This window comes from Labeo rohita, chromosome 21 (assembly GCF_022985175.1).
Source record: "Labeo rohita strain BAU-BD-2019 chromosome 21, IGBB_LRoh.1.0, whole genome shotgun sequence".
Lineage (NCBI taxonomy): Eukaryota > Metazoa > Chordata > Actinopteri > Cypriniformes > Cyprinidae > Labeo > Labeo rohita.
The window spans coordinates 15,445,406-15,471,941 of record NC_066889.1 but is presented as its reverse complement, the minus strand read 5'-3'; the positions used below and the strand labels follow the sequence as shown (position 1 = coordinate 15,471,941).

Genomic DNA, 26,536 nt, shown 5'->3' with positions numbered 1-26,536 from the left:
AGAACAATAAAAACTGCAATAATGTGAAATATTTTTACAACGTGAAACTGTTATAACTGTTTTCTATTTTAATCTATTTTAAAAAAAATTGTGTGTGTTTGATGGCAAAGTGAATTTTCATCAACCATTATTGATTTGGTCCTCAAGAAACATTTCGTATTGTGTTCAGTGTTGAACAGTTGTGCTGCTTAATATTTCTGTGACACATTTTTTCAGGATTCTTTGAAAACTTCAAAAGAACAGCAATTATTTCGTCTTTACTTTAAATTTTGATGATTTTAATTCATCTTTGCTGAATAAAAGTATTAGTAATTAGTTCTAATTTCCCAAAATGTTTGATCAGTATTGTATAAAAAAAGACAAATGGCTAGTTAGTTTAGTTAGTGTATCCGCCAACAGCAATTTCATCTCTCTGCTCCAATGTTCTGTAACCGCCCCAGATCCATTTCAGGTTTTCCATTTCCCGCTCCCTGCTTGCTCCATCCTCACTGGTAAGAAAAACTCTGCAGAGAGAGAGAGAGAAAAAAAAAAAAAAAAAACACAGACACTCCGACTTCGAAAAACCTCTTCACTCACTTAAGGCAAAGTCACATTCCTGGCAGTGCATCCACTCCCAAATACTCTGATCTGGAAAGCTGTAAACAAACAAGCGGAGTGTTACAAATGGTAAAGCGTTACAGTGCTGACACTCTGCGTATTAGCACTCTTGGAAGCAAATTGAATTTAAGGTAACAAATAGAAGGTAATAGAATGTAAAATCATTAACCTACCTCTAAATCACCTTCCCCCAGACTGTGATAAAATGAATGCACAATAAATAATTAAAATGCATTTTAAAACAGTATGTGGCCTCGTTGTTAGTGACCCATATGTCGTCAGCATAATGACTGCAATGCTATAGAAATGAGAAAATGACCTTTTGTACCAAGACTATGCTTGCTGCAGGATTCCAAACCGTTCAGAAAAAGAAGTTGGGTGCTGAAGAAATGACACAAGCTGCAGACTCACGGAACAGTAGCTTGAAGCGGTGGGAGGCTTTCCCAGCAGCTGTTATCTGTCAGTGGGCTGTCAGGGCGCCTGATAGTGGGGGGGGACTACTCCACACGACCACCCCACCCCCGCCGCCAGATGTCTCAAGTTCCTGGTCCCAGTGGGCCCGTTCATCAGACTTGAGTGTAATCCCATCCTCAACATGAAGCACATCCAGGAACACCAGGGAACCCCCTCCATAGCCTGGAAGTACAGAGCAGTGAAGTGTGGCTTCTTCAATACAGCCGCTTCAGAATAAATTACTACACGGTTTGCTTATGTTACTCAGAGGAATTCGTCGCAGCCGTCCTCGTTTTAGTGAAAGAATATGTGAACCAAGACATGTTTGACAATTTTTCAACTCAAATACAACTATTTAGATGAACATGATAGCAGATTAGCAAAGGTTTATTATGTTTGCTGTTTTGTAAGTATAGCAAGTATTTTTTAAGATTCCTGGATTCCGGCATCTGTGGAGAACATAAAAAAGAAACACTGAAGAATGTTTCAGCTGTTTTTGCACATATACTTAAAGGGGTCATTGGATGCCCATTTTCCACAAGTTGATATGATTCCTTAGGGTCTTAATGAAAAGTCTATAATATACTTTGGTTTAAAATTCTCAATGGTTGTGTAAAACAACACCCTTTTTACCTTGTCAAAATCAACTCATTCTGGTCGAGGCTGCTTTAAATGCAAATGAGCTCTGCTCGCCCCGCCCCTCTCTTCTCTCTGTGGATAGACGCGCCTGTTTACATTAGCCGCATTTAGCCGCGTTTAGCTGCTAAACTTGCTAACTAGCAAGTTTAGGAAAGAAAAGATTCATAAAAAACCCTTATACTCACTTCTGCTGTAAGTGAAGCTGGATCATGAATGATTCGCGCGAACATAGACGGATATATGTAGATTGGGAGGCGCATTCCCTTCACAAACAAACGTAATCCACTGCATCTTCAGGGCTCAGATGTCGGGAATAAATGACGACCACTATGTTCATTATTACATCCAGCAACACAACACCTCAATCGCTTAATTGTTGATATTCTTATCTAACTTACATCCTTGCTCTGGCATTGAAACAAAGAGGACGGACTCTGACAGCTGATCTGAGGTAAAACGCTCATGTCAATCAACTATCGTGGGAGCGGCCTCTGTCGGCGTTGCCACAACGACAGACATTTGAGAATGGCTTGATTTGAAAAAGGGGATATTATTTTTACAGATTAATTAAAAACCACTGCATGGATTTTTATCATTATAGGATAGATTTGTACATACACTGCCAACACACATTAATGTTTTAACATGTAAAAGTGAACTTAAAATCCGATGACCCCTTTAAAGTCAGTGGGGTCCAAAAACCTGACGTCAGCCCTGTATGGTCCAAAACAATCTTCAAAATACATATCAGTCATTTTATAATTATGGGTACATTTAGAATTTGACAATCTTTTTCCCAAAACCCAAACATGACCTTACACAGCTGCTTTGAATCAATCTAAAGTGCTATATTGATCGGTAGGAATATGTGCATAAAATACCATCTATGTTTGCTACTGTCCACCATGTTACCTTTACTGGGTAACACAGTTGACGGGTAACTTAGTTGACATTTTTAGTGTTTTGGGCCTGTACTCAACATGCAAGCCTAGAACTACTGAGCATATGGTATGTTTAGAAATATATTTTCATAAACAAAACATAAGTTTTAGTTAAATTGTCTTGTTAAAATTTGCAGCAATAATACTTGTGTAACACGGTTGACAGTCAATTAATCCACTCTTGCTTTGCTAGTTTAACCAATATTAGGGAAAGAGAGAGAACATAACTTCTAGTGTTTAATCCATGTGCTTCTAGAGGAAAAATAATCATACTGTGCAAATTATGTGAGAATTGGAGAATTTCTTTTTGAGGGGAGGGGGGTTTTCTAGTGGGTAACTTAGTTGACAATGGTTTTTCGGAAACAAATACAATAAAATACATACATATATATATATATATATATATATATATATACACACACACACACACACACACACACACATATATATATATATACACATACATTTACACACACACACACACATATATATATATACACATATATACATACATATATATATATATATATATATATATATATATTCCATGTTCCATATGTGTTCCATTTAGAATGAAACACTATGGGTTTGATAGTCCTGCCACTAACTCACACTTTTGTCTACAAAATGATAGAGAAGTCACAGTGACTTTCACTGAAATTCATAAAGTAAACTTTCAAGAAAATGAACCTACAAATGGTTCTTTCTTGTTGCCTATCCATATTAAGTTTGAGAAAAGGATCCATGGCACCTTTAAGCACACAAAGAAGAAGTCTCAGCACTTTCAGATAGACATCTGGATAGTTTTCCATTTCATTTCAATGTGTGGCTAGAGGGAAAACCTATCCAAAACTAATAACAGGTTGCAATAAGACCATGCGGGTTTTTGTAATGCGACTCAGCTGGAGAGCAATCGCTGAAGTTCGCATGGCCTCCATACTGCCTCATCTGTTGCATCTTCCTTATATTACTTGATTAATGAGCCATTTTATCTGCCCACGACATCTGATGCAATTCCAAAAGCTCTTTAATATGTCATGATGAAACTAATGCAAAGTTTGAATAGTTTTGTGATTTGAGAATTATAGGCGCTTGGCAGTGTAATAGCATACAATGGGAAATATTTCTGGCTTAAACAAAAGAAAAGAAAGACCTTACAGATTTGACCTCTGAATTTATGAACAAGCATAAGGAAGCAAGAAATTTGCTCTGATGAAACAAGATTGTGATTTATGTTAAGAGCTCGACGTTTAACGACGGGCTTAATTAAACACTGCAGTGCGTTTTTCCTTTTACTGACTGGGTCAGAACTTTTAATAAACTCTATCTGGTGTTAGTCTAGACAGAGTCAGAGAAATTTACAGGGGAAAGTTGGTGGCAGGTAAATTGCCTATAATTTGAGACAATTACGTAAATACCTTGTTTGCTGCAATGACTTCAAAACCAATGCGGCGCACGGTAGATGGAGCGCAGTGTTTCCATGGACTAACTCCAGGTCTGTGGTGCTCCTGCAGAGTGATGAATCTAAGCAGAGCCGAGGAGCTCTCAAGGGATGACGCATTAACATTAAAGCAGAGGTAAACATTCGGCGGTCAGGCCTTGGGCACCAGGCTATAAATATCTTTGACTCGAGCTAGCACAATTAGCAGAATTAATAACTGATAATGTTAGTGATTAAGATGCCTATTTCTGCCTTTACCAGTCCACTAATGCATATAAAATTTAAAGCTGCGGCAAACCTGCTGACGACTGTTGTTGTTTTATATGAAGAGAGGTGGTGGGTTGATGGAAATAGTTGGGGAATTGTTTCATAAAACTGGTGGCATGCATTTGGGATGTTTTAAATTGAAACTGCACAATTTGAGTTGTGTCTGGCGTGATTCACTTAACATGATAGCTGCACAGGATTTGGATGCTATGCTCGCTGCCAACATAAATTTCGCTTGGGCCAATTGTTTGTTTTTACCACTCCATTACAGTTATTGCTTACTCTGATATAATGAGCAACACTGACCGCCAACAGCCGGTTGAACGCGAGCTGCCGCGCTGGAGGAGAAAGCTGACGATGTTGTGCTGTCGCAAACTCCCATGATGAAATGCAAATTTGAAAGCAAATTGAATCACCTTGATTATGCATCACATTCAGGCGCATATTAAGTCTCAATTATATGTATATAATTAGAATTATAACAAATATAATATGATGTCAAATTTACAATTACCAATAAACAGTGTTTATGCTAGGAAATATTACATGTTATTAGATATTACGTAACATAATACAGCTAGGATTTCATCAGCTGTAGTCAGTGTGTGCTGTAAAATGCCATTATTTTTCAAATTAGTGAGGAGAAATGTGAAGTAATCAGACACAGGTCAGACAGTTTGTTGAAACTGCAAGTAAACAAATATAAGTCAAAACTTTGTTTACTAATCTAATACTGGGGGAACTACGTGCTTAGAATGGCTAAACTACACAGAAAAATACATTTAAAAAGAACTGTGCTACTGTTTATCTCTATTTAGAATGACTTTAATTAATAAGGAACTTCAATTTAAAGGGATAGTTCACCTAAAAATGAAAATTCTGTCATTAAAGGTGAAGTCCACTTCCAGAACAACAATTTACAGATAATGTACTCACCCCCTTGTCTTCCAAGATGTTCATGTCTTTCTTTTTGAGAAAAAACATTTCAGCATTTTTCTCCATATAATGGACTGTTATGGTGCTCTGAGTTTGAACTTTCAAAATGCAGTTTAAATGCGGCTTCAAACGATGGAAGAAGGGTCTTATCTAGCAATAAAAAATTATTCAATTTATATACTTTTTAATGTCAAATGCTTGTCTTGTCTTGCTCTGCCTGAACTCGTTTTTTTTCCGGTTCATGACAGTTAGGGTATGTCAAAAAACTCCCATCTCATGTTCTCCCTCAACTTCAAAATCGTCTTATATCGCTGTTTTATCTTTTTTGTTAAGGGTGTTTGATCTTCTTCGCAAGTTCACTTTGCAAAGACTGGGTTGGAACTTCTGCAGCGATGTAGGATGATTTTGAAATGATTTTTGAAGTTGAGGGAGATTTTTCAACATACCCTAACTGTCTTGAACCAGAATACACAGAGTTCAGGGAGAGCAAGACAAGATGAGTGTTTGAGATTAAAAAGTATTTAAATTGTATTTTTTTAATGAAAATAACTGATCATTTTGCTAGATAAGACCCTTCTTCCTCGGCTGGGATCGTTTACGACTGCATTTGGGATTGTTTGAAGCCGCATTTTGAAAGTTCAAACTCTGGGCACCATATCAGTCCATTATATGGAGAAAAATCCTGAAATGTTTTCCTCAAAAAACACAATTTCTTTACGACTGAAGAAAGACAGACATGAACATCTTGGATGACAAGGGGGTGAGTACATCACCCTCATGTCATTCCAAACCCTTAAGAGCTTTGTTCAGCTTCGGAACACAAATTAAGATATTTTTGATGAAATCTAAAAGCACGTTCAAGGCCCAGAAAGGTAGTAAAATATTGATAAAATAGTCTATGTGATATCATCATGTTATGAAGCTATGAAAATGCTTTTTTGTATGTGAAGAAAACAAAATAAACAACTTTATTCAACAATTTGTTCTTGTCACATGGGATATTTTATTGATGTCCTTACTACCTTTCTGGGCCTTGAATGTGTCAGTTGCGTTGCTGTCTATGCAGGGACAGAAAGCTCTCGGATTTCATCAAAAATATCTTAATTTGTGTTTCAAATATGATCGAAGATCTTACAGGTTAGGAAAGACAAGAGGATTAGTAATTAATGACAGAATTTTTTTTTTTTTTTTGCGTAAACTACCCCTTTAAATTACATGATGAATCCCGTACTGACATAGAGACCTTGTGGAGCCATGTAGGTGTAGAATAAGATGCACGAGTGAACTTGAGAGGCAATAGAGATACATGGCAATATAAGATTTACCATGGCCAAGTGTCTGATTTTGTTGCAGGATACCTCCCAGATAGGAGTACAATCAAAATTTAGTAGGTCCAGTGAAACACTATATTAGAAGAAAGCAGAAACTGCTCCCCCGTCCTACTAGTGTTAATTGTTCTGCTAAATAAATTAACAAAACTGTTATGAATATATTGCAAATTGAGACAAGACAAGTTTTCTCTGAGCATTAGCATGTTAATGAGTTTGATTTATTTTCAAGAATCAGTTTAATGAATTAATTCAAAACACATTTGAATGAACAATTCATTGGTGTCATTATAAATGTGCATTAAAATGTTTTAGTGTCAAATCAGTAAGATATTTAATGTTTTTACAGAAGTTTCTTATGATCATCAAGGCTGCATTTATTTGATCAAAAATCCAGAAAGAAAAACAGTAATATTGTGAAATATTATTTCAATGTAACATAACTGTAAATATATTTTAAAACGTAATTTATTCCTGTGACGCAAAGCTGAATTTTCAGCATCATTACTCCAGTCTTCAGTGTCACATGATCCTTCAGAAATCATTCCAATATACTGATTTATTACCATTATTTATTTATTACCCGTGACTTTTTTTCAGGATTCCTTAATCAGTAAATAGTTAAAAAGAACAGCATTTATTTAAAATAGAAATCTTTTGTAATATAAACTACCATTTAAAAGTTTACAGTCAGTAAATTTTCCATTCTTTCTTTTCTTTTGAAGTAAATTCTTTATATAATACTTTTATTCACCAAGGACGTGTTAAATTGATGAAAAGTGATAGCAAAAACTTATATTGTTAGAAAAAGATTTCTTTTTTGAATAAACACTGTTCTTTTTCACTTTTTGTTAAATCAAAGAATACTGAAAAAAAAAAAAATAATTACAAGTTCTACATATTATTGTTTCCAACATCGATAATAAAAGTAATACATGAGCATATTAGAATGATTTCTGAAGGATAATGTTGTCACACCCCTGTGGACTGTTTCGTTGGTTTTTCCCTATTTGTCCTTATTTGGTCTTTCCTGTTCCGTTTCTTATTATGACGTCATTGTTTAATCACTCACACCTGTCCTTGTCTCATTAGCCTGGTTATTTAAGTTTGATTCAGTTCCTCATTCATTGTCAGTTCTTTATGTCGTTTAATGTTGTTTTCGTTGTGTTAGCGTGTGGTTTCCCTGCTGTTCCTGTTTGTTCCTGATTCCCTTGTTTGGATTAATTTAATAAAGTGCGTGTTTATGACTTCCTCGTCCCTACTCCTCCTTCCCGCACATGACGCCTGACACATGTGACACTGAAGACTGGAATAATGGCTGATGAATATTCCTGTGATGCAAAGCTGAATTAATTATATTTTAAAATCTATTAAAACAGAAAACCATTATTTTAAACTGGAATAATATTTCAGAATATTACAGTTTTTTTCTGTATTTTTGATCAAGAAACGTACCGATCCCAAACTTTTGAACAGCAGTGTATTTGTCTGCAAATATTGCAGTTTATTGGTACGTAATTAAAATATTCATCAGTTCTTATGTATATTTGATGAAAATCATGCTTCAGATATTTAAAAGTATATTTTTACTGTGTTTCACAAAAATGTCATAGCAAACACAAGTAAAAAAGATACACATTATCAAAAAACATCAAGGATCGAGCTATAAAACCCAGCCTTACCCCCTGCCCAGTGACGTGTTTGTCTTTTCTTTGTTTCCTATATATAGTGCATTCTCCATTGAAAATTCCATTAACATCTCCCGCTGTCTCATCCGCTGTCAGTGAAATATTGCAATTGAGAGACTGCATATTTCACAAACATATTTTAGATATTTCTTCTTAAATCCATGTCTGCCAGCCAGACCTGCTGTGATTTGTTTTCAGTGCTTGGTGAAACTGATTCAGCTGAGATTGAAAGAGTCATTGTCTTCAATCATTAGACACGCACTGCCATATGTGACGCAAAGCCACAGCCATAAGAGATGAACAGGTATGTGCTTAACTTGATAGCATATTCTGAAGAAAATATGAGTGTATCTTGTTCATGCAAAATTGATATTTTCTTAAACAAGAAGCAATGGGAGACAGAAAAAGGAAGCGACATAGAAAGTTCCAAGAGTCAGAACTCAAACTCAGGTCACTCAAAGTGCAACCGCAAGGCTAAAGGCTCCCTCAGTATGAGCAGTAATGATGCTTTCCTTAGCATAAATAAACAAATTTATAACTAGCAATTGATATTCAATGTCAGCCTCAATGGACTCCATAAAAAATGGCATCACATTGAGGTAGGTTTCACTTTGTTTTCTGTCCATGCCCACTCACTGCAACCTTTTACCCCCTTCCTCAGAGCAACTCTTGGGGAAGAGCTTCCTGCCTGTCACCATATTTACAGCAAACTCCCCAAAGAGTCTTTCACGGACAAGTTGGCAACTCGCAGTAAACAAGCACCTCTCTCCGAGAGCGGAGGAGGGTGAAGATTCAGGTTGCATGTGTGTGCGCATGTGTTTGTGACAGCAGACTATGAGAACGTCATAGAGGAGAAGAGCTGATATCTTCTTTACCTAAGGGCACAGACACAGTTTAAGGGTTGGGAAGGACGACGTGCCATTGAGATATGGTAAAAAGCTCTGAATTATAAAGCTAGAGCAGCAGTTTGTTTGATTACTGCTCATGCAGCCTCTGACAGCACTCTGTCAATCCAAGGATGAGCAGAAACCTTGACATGTTTAAAGCCTGTTTCACAACACACATAGCCCCTGCTGAAAAAAAAAGTCACATTGCTGGTCACCATGTTGTGTTTTGGGAAAAACTGTAAGGCAAAGTTACCTTGTGAGATATAAAGTCATATATCACATGTAATGGAATTACGTAATTTAATTACGAAGTAAATGTGAGAGTAATCTGTTAAAAAATGTGTCATTAAATTACACTGACCAAAATTATAACCGCAACACTTTTGTTTTTGCCCCCATTTTTCATGAGCTGAACTATGTACACAAAAGGCCTATTTCTCTCAAATATTGTTCACAAATCTGTCTAAATCTGTGTTAGTGAGCACTTCTCCTTTGCCAAGATAATCCATCCACCTCACAGGTGTGGCATATCAAGATGCTGATTAGACAGCATGAATATTGTACAGGTGTGCCTTAGGCTGACCACAATAAAAGGCCACTCTAAAATGTGCAGTTTTACTGTATTGGGGGGGTCCGTGGGGGTCCGCAAACCAGTCAGTATCTGGTGTGACCACAGTTTGCCTCATCTGCAACACATCTCCTTCGCATAATGCTGGAATGCTGGTCCACTCCTCTTCAATGGCTGTGTGAAGTTGCTGGATATTGGCAGGAACTGGAACACGCTGTCGTATGCGCCGATCCAGAGCATCCCAAACATGCTCAATGGGTGACATGTCCGGTGAGTATGCTGGCCATGCAAGAACTGGGATGTTTTCAGCTTCCAGGAATTGTGTACAGATCCTTGCAACATGGGGCCGTGCATTATCATACTGCAACAAAAGGTGATGGTCGTGGATGAATGGCACAACAATGGGCCTAGGATCTGGTCACGGTATCTCTGTGCATTCAAAAAGTCATCAATAAAATGCACCTGTGTTCATTGTCCATAACATACGCCTGCCCATACCATAACCCCACCGCCACCATGGGGCCACTCGATCCACAACGTTGACATCAGCAAACCGCTCACCCGCACGACGCCATACATGCTGTCTGCCATCTGCTCTGTACAGTGAAAACCGGGATTCATCCTTGAAGAGAACACCTCTCCAAAGTGCCAGACGCCATAGAATGTGAGCATTTGCCCACTAAAGTCGGTTACGACGACAAACTGCAGTCAGGTTGAGACCCTGATGAGGACGACAAGCGTGCAGATGAGCTTCCCTGAGATGGTTTCTGACAGTTTGTGCAGAAATTCTTTGGTTATGCAAACCAACTGTTGCAGCAGCTGTCCAGGTGGCTAGTCTCAGACGATCTTGGAGGTGAAGATGCTAGATGTGGAGGTCCTGGGCTGGTGTGGTTACACGTGGTCTACGGTTGTGAGGCCGGTTGGATGTATTGCCAAATTCTCTGAAACGCCTTTGGAGACTGCTTATGGTAGAGAAATTAACATTAAATTCACGGGCAACAGCTCTGGTGGACATTCCTGCAGTCAGCATGCCAATTGCACGCTCCCTCCGACATCTGTGGCATTGTGCTGTGTGATAAAACTGCACATTTTAGAGTGGCCTTTTATTGTGGCCAGCCTAAGGCACACCTGTGCAATAATCATGCTGTCTAATCAGCATCTTGATATGCCACACCTGTGAAGTGGATGGATTATCTCGGCAAAGGAGAAGTGCTAACTAACGGTTCTTTTAGACAGATTTGTGAGCAATATTTAAGAGAAAGAGGCCTTTTGTGTACATAGAAAAAGTCTTAGATCTTTGAGTTCAGCTCATGAAAAATGGGGGCAAAAACAAAAGTGTTGCGTTTATAATTTTGGTCAGTATAGTTACTTATGAAAATGTTAACAATTACAAAGGAGGGGGCTGCATTTGAATATTTTGACACACATACAGATTTGATTGCCTTCTTTCCATAATTGCATTGACTGCTTTAAAACATGAGACACCAATGGTTTCAGGAGTTTCGGAAATATGTTTATTTTGATAACTGTTTTATTTCCTATTTGGGTTTATATATATGCTTTATTTTTTAAGATTAACTTTTTTCCCCAAAGCATTGTTTCCTGTCATATATTTGCAAAGATTTGATTTCAAAAATCAAATAGCTATTAAACTATATGAATTTAAATTTGTATTTAACCTCAGAACGATCTCATAATGAAAAGATGTGCTGAAGTCTGACTTTGTGGTGTCTGCTTTAAAATTAAATTATTACAGTCTTAATTTAAGTGATGAAGAGTTTTGAAAGTCTGAGAGTAATTAGTGTTGAAGGTTAACACTGTCTGGTTTAAATGTTTGAAAATGATTAACACTGTAGAAAAAAATCTGAACAAAGTTAGAAATTTAATTTAGAAAAGTAATCAAAAAGTAATCAAATGTTATCAGTTAAATTACTTTAATAAATTAACTGAAGTAGTTACACTACTTATTACATTTTGATTACAGTAACTTGTAATCTGTAACCTGTTACATTTCCAACACTAGTATGAGATATAATGCCGCAATTAGAAGAAAACAGTTTTCTTTAGATAAAAGCCTCTGCCAAATGCATATACTGTATATACATTTGAGGTCAAAATGTATTTTGACCTTTTAGAATCATTAAAAATGTTAATTAGTTTACCAAAATAACAAGGGTCATACAAAATGCATGTTATTATTTAGTACTGACCTGAATAAGATATTTCACATAAAATATGTTTACATATAGTCCACAAGAGAAAATAATAGTTGAATTTATAAAAAATGACCCAGTTCAAAAGTTTACATCCCCTTGATTCTTAATACCTGAATGATCCACAGCGGTTTTTTTTGTTTGTTTGTTTGTTTGTTTTTTTGTTTTGTTTGTTTGTTTTTTGTTTAGTGATAGTTGTTCATGAGTCCCTTGTTTGTCTTGAACAGTTAAACTGCCCGCTGTTCCCAAAAGAAAAATCCCACAAATTCTTTGGTTTTCCAGCATTTTTGTGTATTTTAAACTCTTTCCAACAATAACTTTATGATTTTGAGATCCATCTTTTCACACTGAGGACAAGGGATACAACTATTACAGAAGGTTCAAAAACTCACAGATGCTCCTTGTGAAAACTTTTGAACAGAATGGAGATGTGTACATTTTTCTTATTTTGCCTAAATCTCATAATTTTTTCCCATTTAGTACTGCTTTTCGAGGCTACAGAAGATAGTTGCATGTTTCCCAGAAGACAAAATAAGTTAAATTTACCCTGATCTTCAAATTCCAAAAGTTTTCACCCCCCCCAGCTCTTAATGCATTGTTTCTTTCTAGAGCATCAGTGAGCGTTTGAACCTTCTGTAATAGTTGCATATGAGCCCCTCAGTTGTCCTCAGTGTGATAAGATGGATCTCAAAATCATACAGGCACTGTTGGAAAGGGTTCAAATACACACAAACGTTGGACAACCAGAGAATTTGAGAGACCTAATGGACTTTTCAGAAGAACAGTGGGCAGTTTAACTGTACATGCCAAGCAAGGGACTCATAAACAGCTATCACTAAACAAAGAAACACAGCTGTGGATGAACAGTATTAAGGATCCCTCTTATTTTGGTAAAATAATTAACATTTTTTATCATTCTGAAAGGGGAATGCAAACTTTTGATCTTAACTTTATGTGCCATTAAAAAGTTAAGAAAACAAAAATTAACAATTTTATTCAGGGAAAAATATATATTTTATCATTAATAATATCTTTATTCTAATTTATCTTTATTCTATTCTATCTTTATTCTATTCTTTAATCCTAAGAAAATGACCAGTTTCCACAAAAAGTAGCACAACTTAAAAAGAAGAAGAAGAAAAAAAAAATAATAAAAAGTGTTTCTTAAGTACCAAATCAAAATATAGGATGATTTCTGAATGATCATGTGACACTGATGTATTTTCCAGCTTTGCCATCACAGAATAGAATAGAATAGAATAGAATAGAATAGAATAGAATAGAGTAGAATAGAATAGAATAGAATAGAATAGAATAGAATAGAATAGAATAATAAAAAAACAGGTATTTTAAACAGTAATAATATTTCACAATATTACTATTTTCACTGCACTGGTGAGAATAAGCAACATTTCATCAAAATCATAAAAACAAATAAAAAACTGTTTTCCTGAAGCCCTGGTGAGAATAAGCAACTTTTCATCAAAATAACTAATATAAAAAAGTGTTTTCCTGTGAGGCAATATTTGCCTCCCATGAAATTTATATTGTAATAATATTTCACAATATGACTATTTTTACAGTATTTTCAATCAAGTAAGTGCAGCCCTAGTGAGAACAAGCAACTTTTCATCAAAAAAAATAAATAAATAAATAAAAAATCATACAGACGCCAAACTTTTTAATGACAGTGTAAATGTATTTTCCTGCAAAAGCAAAAATAACTCGGCACCAAATCAGAACTTCTATGCTACACTACAGACTCAGTCTGTTAAAATGTTTTAAGAAGGAAGCCATATTTTTTTATGATCCGTCAAGTCAGTACTAATACTAAGAGTTGGGTGGTCCACATCGAGAAGAAATTCTAAAGCATGTTAATTCCAAACATTGTGAGGACACCCTTCCATACATGGACGTCTCCTGGATATTTTAATACATGTGATTAGACAAGCACTTCAGTAAGGCTCCTGGGGAATGTAAAAATCTTCTACTGATCAGTTTGAGTACAACTCAACCACACAAACATTTACTAATGTGAGTAATATTAGCATGACATTTGCTAATGAGAGGCAACATGTGAAGATTTACCATTAGTTCTAATTAATTAGAGCATGTTGTGTCAAACACGGCAATATATTTTGCCGTCTCTCATGGCAGTTCATCCAATTAAAAATGACCTTTACCGCTGGGTTTTCAGATTACAATGAACATTTTAAAATGTTATCAGCTAGCATGTATGTACAGCATAATAATGTTCCTCTCCCGATCCACATTTCCAATGTTGTGTCATATAGATGACAGGCTAATAGCATATAATTAGGACTAACACACAATACGCAAAGGCTGAGTTTATGCAAATGGTTAATATGGAATCATTTAAACAAGGCAGCTTTTAATTAAAGTTAAAATAAATCTAAGACAGCTTGAAACACATCTGGTTTGGAACATATGGAATAGAGACAACGACATATAGGAACATGAGTAATAGGATACATTCATAATTTAGCACTATCATGATGTACATAAGCGAGTCTGTCGCCAGAGAGCCAATACTTTATTTATGTTTTGCATTTTGCTGACACAGTTCATCTGAAGTGACATGCAATACTCCAGTGATGAAGACAATGGCTCTGTTCCAAAGCCTAGTGAACTACTGTACCTTTTTGAAATGAAATCTCAAAAGTGACCAAGTGCATAGTGATATACACTACCATTTGAGTGTTTGTGGTCTTTTTATTTATTTTTTGGAAAGGAATGAATACTTTTATTCAGTAAGGATACGTTAAAATGATCAAAACTTACAGTAATAACATTTAGAATGTACAAAAAGATTTATATTTAACCCTTTAACTGTCACCATCCCCTCTGTGGGACGCCTAAGTTTACTTCACCATATTACAAATAAATCCTAATCTAATCATGACAAACTATACATCATTGGAAATGTCTAAGACTCCTAAACAGATATTTTACCATATTTTTGTGTTACAAATTATGTAGGAAAAGTAATAGATTAATATGTCAACTTAAAAAAATCAACATCATAACATGAGTTCTGACCTTTGTCACAAAAGACTTTCTTCGTTGCCTTTTTCCCTATCACGTTATATATCAGTTAAAAACCTAAAATCTCAAAATTCATCCTTTGAAAGGCATTTTAAAATCAGACATTGCATTACCACGGAAAATGTACATTAAAATCATATTATAAAATGTATTCATTCATGAATTAAAAAAATTAAGTCTGGATAGTGCATTTTTATGTCTGTGTTTAAAAATGGGAGTGACAGTTAAAGGGTTAAAATGTATCACACAATTCTATAAAAATATTATTATAATAATCATGTGAGACTAAAGACTGGAATAATGGCTACTAAAAATTCAGCTTTGTTATTACAGGACCACATTATGTTTATTTTAAAACTGAAAATTGAATTTTAAATTCCAACATTTTTAAAACAGTTATTTTTGCAATAATATTTTACAATATTTCTATTTTTACTGTATTTTTTAAAATCAAATAAATGCAGCAGTGGTGACCATAAGAGGTTTCTTTCAAAAAATTATAAATAATCTTTCCAACCCCAACTTTTTGAAGGAGAACTCCACTTCCAGAACAACAATTTACTGTCTTCAGTCGTGAAGAAATTATGGTTTTTAAAGAAAGCATTTCAGGATTTTTCTCCATATAATGGACTTCATTGGTGCCCCGATTTTGAACTTCCAAAATGTAGTTAAAATGCAGCTTCAAAGGGCTCTAAATGATCCCAGCTGAGGAAGAAGGGTCTTATCTAGTGAAACGATCTGTCATTTTTTTCGAAAAATAAAAATTTGTATACTTTTTAAGCACAAAAGCTTGTGTAGCACAGGCTCTGGGATGCGCGTCCACGACACTACGAATCACGCCTAAGTACATCGACTGTTCTCATTTTCTCCTACAACTTTAGAATCGTCTGACATCGTTGTACCTTTTTGTTTGTAAAAAGCGTTTGACTTACTTGCACTTCCTTAGTCTTTGCGCATTCGCTTTGTAAACACTGGGCCTGTAGTTCTGCGTGATCTTTCAACGTGATTCAATAGTACGTAATGTTGTGGACGCGCATCCCAGAGCCTGTGCTACACAAGCTTTAGTGTTTAAAAAGTAAACAAATTTTTATTTTTTCAAAAAAAAATAAAAGACCCTTCTTCCTCTTCTGGGATCATTTGAAGCTGCATTTAATCTACATTTTGGAAGTACAAAATCGAGTCCATTATATGGAAAAAAATCCTGAAATGCTTTCCTCAAAAAACATAATTTTTTCACGACTGAAGACAGAAAGTCATGAGCATCTTGGATGATAAGGGGTGAGTAAAACTTCTCCTTTAACAGCAGTGTATAAGCAAAAAAACTAAAAAAAAAAAACACCAATAACATTTGATTATGCAAATTGAGGTAAAAATGAAGGCCAATGACGATTCATTATGCAAATTAACTGTCATTTACATTTTGAATACTTCCAAAATATGCATTGCTATGAACTTTACGATAATTGCTTGACCTGCGGTGAAGAAACGTTTATGTCAGATGTGTCCCACACATTCACACTTTTACTAAACCTCACCTGTAATTTTCCCTCTAAAAAAAGATGCTGCTGTTTAGATGCCAACAAACTATGAGGAAGTGAAACAATTCTTTATTTCCAACCAAAAGCATTAAGCTGCTATACTTAAGTGTAATCATGTATTTGGAAAATTATAACTGCGACCAAGCATTGCTCTTATTCAAATGGCACTTTTCCTGATATATTCTTTGCGCCCAGAAGCTCTTTTCCTCAGTGAACCAAAAATATATATCTCTGTATTGATCAGCTTGTGTGAGAGCAGCGAGATAGCACATGCCTCAAAGCCAGAGCGATAAAAACCTGTCCAAAGAAAGTTACACAGGAATCAATGTTGGCAAAGGTCACGGAAGGGCAATTGCTGTCATCTGGTGAGTTAGGTGGTTTTGATGACGTTCAAGCTCTACTCCTTTGGGCTGTTAGATTAAACTCATGGCTGGTCAACTAGTGTTCACCAGAATTCACAAAGAGCATTGCATCCCATGGCCATGAGGACGTAATGTAACCATGGTAACAGGATAATGTACATCCATGAGACAGAGACTGTTCCTGCAGCAAATTATTTCAACATTAAATGGGCTCGTTTCAAGCATCACAGTTATATGCTGTATATATACACAGATATATACATACATACAGCTGAGGTCAAAAGTGTACACCTTGCAGAATCTGCAAAATGTTAATTATTTTACCAAAACAAAAGGGGTCATACAAACTGCATGGTATTTTTTATTTAGTACTGGCCTGAATAAGATATTTCACATAAAATACATTAACATAGTTCACAAATAATAGTTGATAATAATAGAAAATAATAGATGAATTTATAAAAATCACCCTGTTCAAAAGTTAAAATACTCTTGATTCTTAATACTGTGTTGTTACCTGAATGATCCACAGATGTGTTTTTTTTTATGAGTCCCTTGTTCGTCTTGAACAGTTAAACTGCCTGCTGTTATTCAGAAAAAATCCTTCAGGTCCCACAAATTCTTTGGTATTTCAGCATTTTTGTGTATTTGAATCCTTTCCAACAATGACTGTATGATTTTGAGATCCATCTTTTCACACTGAGGACAACTGAGTGACTCATATGCAACTATTACAGAAGGTTCAAATGCTCACTGATGCTTCAGAAGGAAGGAAGCCCTATGCATTAAGAGCCGGGGGTGAAAACTTTTGAAATTTGAAGATCATGTTAAATTCAACTTATTTTGTCTTCTGGAAAACATGTATGTATCTTCTGTAGGTTCTAAAGGGCTGTACTACATGCAAAAAAATATGATATTTAGGCAAAAAAACAAAAAAAAAAGTACACGTATTCATTCTGTTCAAAAGTTTACACACCTGGTTCTTAATGCACAGTTTTTCGTTAGTATTTTTTATTTAGTACTGACCTGAATAAGATATTTCATGTAAAAGACATTTACATATAGTCTCCAAGAGAAAATAATAGATGAATTTATAAAAATCTCCCTGTTCAAAAGTTTACATATGCTTGTTTCTTAATACTGTGTTTTCTTTAGTGCTTGTTGTTCATGAATCGCACAAATTCTTTGGTTTTTCAGAATTTTTGTGCATTTGAATCCTTTCCAACAATGAGCGCATTTACATGCATGTTCTTAAGCCGATTATGCGTAATAAGACGAAAACTTATGCAGTCATGTAAATGTGGTAACTCGTTTTCGTTTATAAGGTTATAAACAGCATATGCATAACCGGTCAACACAGGTAGTTTTTTACCTCTTACCCCAATTTTGCGCAGCATGTAAACGTAATAACCCACTTTCTGTCGGCTTATTGAAGTGCACATGTGTGATATGTGACAGGAACGCATCGTTAGTGCAGATTTAAGTGCACACTAGACACGGCAAACGCTTTGCAGTAAAGAAAGAAGGAAATATACCACAAAAGCAGACTCTTTCATGATTTAGAAAATGATAAAAGTGTTCTCATCTCGTGGTTCAGTCAAAATGCTGAAATTATAACTGCATTCATGCTAACAAGTTGCAAGCTTTATTTAACATCACAACTGACAAACATATAGAATACTCTGAGTCAGATACGCAAATGATTATATTTTGATGTCACTAAAACGAAATATCCTGATTGATGATAAACATGTAAAGGCAGATTACTTGCGTTGTCAGGTTACTAATGTGCATGTAAACGAGGAAGCCTGGTTATTTTAATAATCTGATATTTGTGAGTTATAAGTTGACTGGTGTGCATGTAAACACGCTCAATGACTGTTTGATTTTGAGATCCATCTTTTCACACTAAGGACAACCAAGGGACTCATACACAACTATTCCAGAAGGTTCAAATGCTCACTGATGCTTCAGAAGGAAACATAATGCATTAAGAGCCAGGGGTGTAAAGTTTTGAGGAAAGTGAAGATGTGTTGCATATGAGTCCCTTAGCTGTCCTTAGTTTAATAAGATGGATCTTAAAATCATACAGGCATTGTTGGAAAGGGTTCAAATACACAAAAATGCAGAAAAACCAAAGAATTTCCTGAAGGACTTTTCTGAATAACAGCAGGCATCTTAACTGTTCAGGACTCATGAACAATTATCACAAAAAAAAAAAAACACAGGTCTGAATAATTCCAGTAACAATACAGTACACAATCAAGTGTATGTAAACTTTTGAATGGGGTCATTTTTATAAATTCAAATATTTTCTTTTGTGGACTAAATGTAAATGTCAATATCTTATTCAGGTCAGTAATGTATAAAAAAATAATCCCTCTTATTTTGGTAAAATAATTAACATTTTACAGATTCTGCAAGGTGTATGTAAACATTTGATCTCAGTTGTACCTGCTTAAAAATAGATTTTGGATCATTTTTAACCAAACAAGTTACAGACCGCAGCTTTAACTAAAGTTAACTTCCAAAATAAGTATTACCAAAAAAGATTTATCTTATTTTCTATAAATCAATGTTTCTGAGGGTTACAATTTATTTAATGTGTCTTTGAATGGGTACGTTCATAGTAACTTTAAATACATAAACTTTATATAATAATTATTGTTATGACATCAGCATAGAAGATTAACAATAACAAACCAAGTGGTTCATATTTATGTAGTACAATGACTCTTTTTGTTCAAGCCGAGTGGAAATATTGAGAAAAATACTGTTTGTCCAAAGCCACAGTAACTGAAAACAGAATATTTACCACAGATCTGCAAGATATCTGCTCTCCCGATCTTTGAAATACAAAGTTTAAATGGGTTTGCATTTCAAGGAACCAGTGCACTCAGTAATCTCACCTCGCAAAAGCAAACACTGGACGGAAATCTTCAGAGCCAAGATAAGATTACTTAAAGTTCACGTTCATTTCTGACAAAGACACTGTAGAATATTCCAGAATATTTGTTGCAGAAGTGGAGGGGAGTTTAGGAAATGAAGTCTAACATAGCAAGATAAATGTCTGAAACTATGTCCATGTTTATTTATTGTGGTGGTCACTGTATCCCTTCCCGCATTCAAAGACGTTGGATGTGTTCCTAGCCGACCCTGATAAACCATTGCTAAACTTCACTGCAGGAGGTCATGTGAATAGATCATTCTGGAAGGAAACATCTATTCAACACTGAGTTATCACAAACAATTCTCTCCAAGGTGTTTTCACTTCAAACAACCCACCGTGTAGACATGATAAAGCTTTCCGCGCACAACCCGATAATGTATGGGAGCGACGAAAACAGAATATTTCTTATGTTGGATGAAGTGATTTAAGGCAACCGTTCTGAAACATTACGGATGTGAGTGCACTGGAAAACGAGAGCAAACAGACCTCTAACCTCTGGCTTAACTTGGCGTGATTGGCAAGGCTTGACCTTGGTTTTGATTCAGTATTGGCGTTTCCCTTCACTGCTCACATAAATCTTAATCATAAAAGTCATAAAAACCAGTTGCAGTCAAGGTGTAAGGGACTGAGTTCAGAAGATGGCGGATTTGAGCCGAAAACAAAACCAATTCAGTCAAGTGCACTTAAACTGAATTAGAAACGTCATGCATTATGCAATAGGCAGATGAAGCATTCTCACTTCGCTGTATTTTCTGACACAATTGCAATGCATGACATGTATTTACTCTGAAAACTCTTCAATAATACATACACAATATGCCATATCATTCTATACAATACACAGTTTTAATCATCTTTATGAGAGATTTTTTTAATAATATTCCACTAAAATGTTCAAATCTTCCTCGGCTTATCTAATATCTCAGTCACTCCTCCAACATATTTTAGTATTTGATTTTATCTCTTATTTTTTGATTTTTGTTACTCATATCAAAAAAGTGTTTGGATCTTGATATCCAAGAAGCTGTCACATATTTCAGGATTGTTTTACAGCCTACCTGCAACAGATGGTGTTTTTACTAGGTGGTTTTCCTGGAAAAGAACGGTTAGTAATTTATCAAAGCTCAGAAAGGTCAATCACTTAGCTCATTTGAGTAGCCATAGAAACCCACAAGAACAGCAAAGGGTTATGTTTGATATTTCTGAGGTCATCTGAACTGATCTGACCACTTTTCATGATTCTCCCGTATTGCATGTGAAAAATAAGAATAATCCTGATTGGCTAGGTCTCTGATACATTTTGTGCCCATGACTCAACGGGAAGTTGAGCACATCACCATGAAAAAAAGCATGCAAACATTGATTATTGAAATTTTTCACAATACATTCAGCGAGCTGACACCGAGTCGATTGAAGTCAGCTGGATATCATCTCTCCAAATGACAAGCCTTCTGTGAGAACTCGGCACACAGTAAAGCTTCAAGAATTATCATAATATACATTCATTTGCACAAATTCCCAACAGAAAACCTCTGCCCTGCTAACCGTGAGCCCTGCAGCGAATCCTTTTTACCACTGCTACAAATAAGACAGAGTCATTACTCAAGAGATGGCTGGTTCAAGGCAAAAAGCTCGCTTATTTCCCTTCTCCGGGCTGGAGGGCTACTCTGGGATTTGATCAACATTTCATAGAATTTCACCCAGACACTCTCTCAACTTTCTAACAGAACTTGCACCTCACATAGCACATGGTCTCAATTCCAACACACATATGCTCTGTTCCAAAACTTAGTAAGCTGCCTATGGAGATGCAGTTCTAGCGTGAAAATTGTGCCAAAACATAGGCATCTTAATTATGCTGCTTTCTGAGATACCTTAAAATGAATCCTTCATGCTAAAGGCAATCCGTGAAAGGAATAGTTCACCCCAAATTAAAATATGCTCAGAATTTACTCACCCTCAGGTCATCATGATGCAGATGAGATTGTTTTGTTCATCAGAATTCAGCATTGTATCACTTGCTCACCAAAGGATCCTCTGCAATGAATGGGTGCCGAATGAGAGTCCAAACAGCTGCTGAAAACATCACAATAATCCACAAGTTATTAACATGACTCCATGTACGTCTTGTGAAGTGAAAAAAAGCTCAATGTATGTAATAAACAAATTCATCACTAAGATGTTTTTAACGTCAAACAGTTGTTTCCAACTAAAGTCTTCTATCCACAATATTGCTTTCTCCAGTGAAAAAGTGAACAAGTCAAGAACAGCTTACATGTGAGAAGACAACAGGGGATGGACCTTTTCACTGGAGGAAGCATTTTTATGGATTACAGACTTGAGATTTTGGCCAAAAGCGACAAGCGTTTTAAAGTTCTGATATCTATATAAAGAATTTGCTTCTTACAAACACGCAGCTTTTCAGGAGAACTCCACTTCCAGAACAACAATTTACAAATAATTTACTCACCCCCTTGTCATCCAAGATGTTCATGGCTTTCTGACTCTCTGTAAAGAAATTATGGTTTTTGAGGAAAGCGTTTCAGTATTTTTCTCCCATTTTTCTCCGTAATGGACTTCAGTGGTGCCCCGATTTTGAACTTGCAAAATGCTGTTTAAATGCAGCTTCAAAGGGCTCTAAACGATCCTATCTGTGGAAGAAGGGTCTTATCTAGTGAAACAAGTCATTTTTTCTAAAAATAAAAATTTGTATACTTTTTAAGCACAAAAGCTTGTGTAGCACTAGCCCTGAGATGTGCATCCACGACACTACGTACTGCGGAACACAACGAAAGGTCACGTGCGACATAGGAGGATCTAGTGTTTACAAAGCGAACGTGCAAAGACTAAGGAAGTGGAAGTAAAAAGTCAAACGCAGACACAGACGATGAACTTAGACGTGATTCCATAGTATGTAGCGTTGTGGACGCGCATCCCAGAGCTAGTGCTACGTAAGCTTTTGTGCTTAAAAAGTATACTTATTTTTATTTTTAGAAAAAAATGATGGATCATTTCGCTAGACCCTTCTTTCGTGGATGGGATCATTTAGAGCCATTTGAAGCTCCATTTAAACTGCATTTTGCAAGTTCAAAATTGGGGCACCATTGAAGTGCATTATATGGAAAAAAATGAAATGCTTTCTTCAAAAACCATAATTTCTTTACGACTGAAGACAGAAAGACATGAACATCTTGGATGACAAGGGGGTGAGTAAATTATTTGTAAACTGTTGTTCTGGAAGTGGAGCTCTCCTTTAATTGAGGGACATTTGTGAGCCAGACATGTAATGCAAAACTTCTCCAGTGAAGAAACAAACTCATTAACATTTTGAGGAATTTTCATTTAATTTATCCAACAAGACACATTTCTAATTTATTCTAGTAGGTTATTCTTCAGCAATTCTTAAATACAATAAATGTTGTGTGTAGTGTATACAAAGTGACCATTTGGTTTTTGACCACAGAAAATGGGAGCCACATTGAGGTCCCCATATCTCTGGGATTGAAACACATGGGGCCTTAAAAGAAAGATGTATTAAGAACTAGAATCTTAAATCCTGTTCAGATATCTTTAATACTTCTTCAGTTACAGATATGCAAACTTTGGGAAAAGTATATTTATGGCACTCAGGTATGTTCTATGCAATTGTTTTGATACAAGTAAACAAGACACATTTCTAGTTGTAATGTTATTTGTTCTTCAGACCTTGCTCTTTAAAAGAAAAAAAAGTAACAGCTAAATGCAAAGTGACCCACATTTCGTTTTTGACTACTGCAATGTTCAATTTATCGATTTGCCCCTGCAGCCATATCAAGATTACAATATCTCAGCAACTGAACCATGCAGGCCTTAAAAATGAAGATGCCAAAGGGAACGTTTGTTGAGATCCAATATCTAAAAGGGCTTTAAGATATCTTTAATGCTTCTTGAGTTACAGGCATGCAAACTTTGGAGAAAAAGAAAAATGAAAAGTGGTTTTCCCCATTTTTTTAATCGTCACAACTGGTATGTACTGCAACAAAGATAAAGCTAAAGTCAACAGATTTTACTACTAGACAAACCAATGTTTGTTTAAACTTAACATAATGACGCTGCCATCTTTCTAAAGTCATTTTCACCCTCCTGTATTTTGGCTCCAAATCTCAGGTGAAAATTGCCATTTTGACCCCCCTCTACAAAATAGGGGTTTACTCAGTAAATGCACATCCATGACATTGAATATTTTGGCTTTCATTGCTATATGTGACCCAAAACCAGTCATAAGGGTCCGTTTTTTTATTATTTTTTTTTATTTTAACAAATTAAATTGAAATCTGAATAAATAAGCTTTCCATTGATGTATGGTTTGGACAATATTTGGCCAAAATACAACTATTTGAAAATCTGGAATCTGAGGTTGCAAAAAACCCCCAAAATATTAAGAAAATCGCCTTTAAAGTTGTCCAAATTAAGTTCTTAGCAATGCATTTTACTAATCAAAAATTAATTTTTGATATATTTACAGTAGGAAATTTACAAAATATCTTCATGGAACATGATTTTTGGCATAAAAGAACAATTCATAATTCTGACCCATACAGTGTATTGTTGGCTATTGCTACAAATATACCCGTGCTACAGGGCCACATATATGTTTATATATATATATATATGTATATCTTTTTCAGAAAAATTATTGACATCAAAAATTTGAGCCGGGACCTCTGGTTGAGTTGACACGGAATGACCCTACAGCCAAAATGTCATAGGCATACGTAACAATCAAAATATTTATCATAATGTGCTTTTAAATAACATAAACAATGTCAGAAAGATATCTGTGCTGCTGTTCATGAACGCCCAGTAGAGAAGTTGTTGCAATGTTGCAAAAAGCTATCAGTGTCCCATTGCGTAATGAGTCAAGGTCCTTTTAGTGCCCAGATTTGTGTACATGAGATTCTGATTCACTATAGGGAGCTGAATGAGATGCACTCTTACACTTCGACTGCTGCTTTCAAGAAGTTTTGATGTTAGTAAGAATGTCCTTTAAGTGCAGTTCTTGTAAAAAATTCTTAGTGAGCATATTACTTTTTTCTTAATGAAAAAGACCTTAAAGTCTTTTTGCGCTGCCTGTAGATTACCATAATAATCATAATAAGCATACACACTATTTTTGTTGCAACTGGCTTGATGGAAGCTCAGCACTCTGTGTTATGTTTTTAATGTAGCGTGTATTTCAAAAAGTTCTTTTTTAACAGCAGTCTGTTTCATTCAATTGCACTCCATCTTACTTGCACTCCCTTGAGAGCAATCACATCCTGTATCTGTGTATGTGATACAAAATATAATACATTTATTCTAGAAAATAAGAAATAAATAGCAGAACTGCATTGCCCTAGATGAACTAGTATGAACTAGAAGATGATGAAGTTGGAAACAACAACAACAGATGGAGGATATACACAATAACCCAAGCTTATTTGTGATCCACTTTATTTTTAGGGTTTTTTCTATTTTATTTTTTACTGAAGTGTGGGAGTTAAATAGCTAATTTACTTTTATAACCTCACAGTATCAAAGAGTAGCCAAAAATAACCAGCATAGCACAAAAAAATCCATCCTAGAGTGACTTCGCTGTCAGAGCTAAAGCTGACGGATCGTGTATAAGAGAGATAACTCTCTCTAAGATAACAAAGCTGGCTCACCCTTTTAGTTTAGCAAGTCATTTTTTCAGATACCAGACATTTGGGAAATAGCTAACGGTAATTAATTACCATTACAACCAGGCGTTTTCGCTGAGGAAGCAAGGCAGGCCATGTCTCCTTCTCCTCCTCCTCCTACTGAAATGCAAAGAATGCAAAGAATGAGAAAAATAGTACAATATTTACAACATTTGTCAGACCCAAGGACTGTCTGTTGTGTTTAACCTGTTTTCCCATATTTGGTTCACTGACATTAGTCAATTATCAGTTAACCCTCAGAACCTGTATGTCCCTTATTTACTGCCTTTTATAAGACGTCTCTTTTGTTGCTTCAGTTGCCGTTTATTATTGTTGTGAATACTTGTGTTCCCTTCTGTTTTGGATTTACCTTTATCAGAATAACCGGCCTCACAACAGAAATAGTAAGCAGCTCCTTTTCCCTGCATTTTCTTTTTGTTTGTTTTTTTATGTTTTTTTTTGTTGTCTTTTTCATTATGGAGTGAGCGGCGAAGTTTTCAGCCATGGCACGGGAGAGCCGGGATCTGGTTTTGTTTGCCCTGAATTTCACTTGTCTTGCCATCACTTCCATGTTCAATGACGAGACTCTGTTCCCTGGCTCTCTGGAGAGCGTCCTAACTTGATCCGGAATGTGACAGAACCCAGAGCCCAGCCCACCATCACCCCGCTTCAGGAGCTTTAGCCCTAGCCCACCGTGGACGGAGAGCCAGGGCCCATTGCAACCCACAAGTCAGCGCAAAGAGGAGCAACTGAGCTGGGAATTGCCACGGAGCCAGAGCCTCATCAATCTTCCGACCAGGTGCAAGAGCCGGCTACATTGCTAGTGACGGTGGTTGTTGCAGTGGAGCGTAAGGACATGGAGAAAAGCCTGCCCACTGCACCACTGAGGGTTAGCAAACGCAAGACTCTGGGGATTGTGTGGATGAATATGCTGATATGCCATGTTTTCTGCTACCTGATGAA

The 26,536-nt window shown here is 35.9% G+C and overlaps 1 long non-coding RNA gene across 2 annotated transcripts in view; it reads right to left on the bottom strand.

Annotated features, from left to right (window-relative positions):
• Nucleotides 1-523: 523 nt before the first annotated feature.
• Nucleotides 524-26,536, bottom strand: part of LOC127152110 (uncharacterized) — a 69,089-nt gene continuing 43,076 nt past the window's right edge. Inside the window, exons 5-8 of one of the 2 annotated variants that reach the window (XR_007825041.1) lie at nucleotides 25,628-25,693; nucleotides 21,832-21,950; nucleotides 771-1,233; nucleotides 524-635 (exon numbers count right to left, since the gene is read on the bottom strand). This is a non-coding gene — a long non-coding RNA (uncharacterized LOC127152110). Of the gene's footprint in view, nucleotides 1,234-21,831; nucleotides 21,951-25,627; nucleotides 25,694-26,536 lie in introns of both variants that reach the window. The other variant, XR_007825042.1, reaches the window with a different exon arrangement.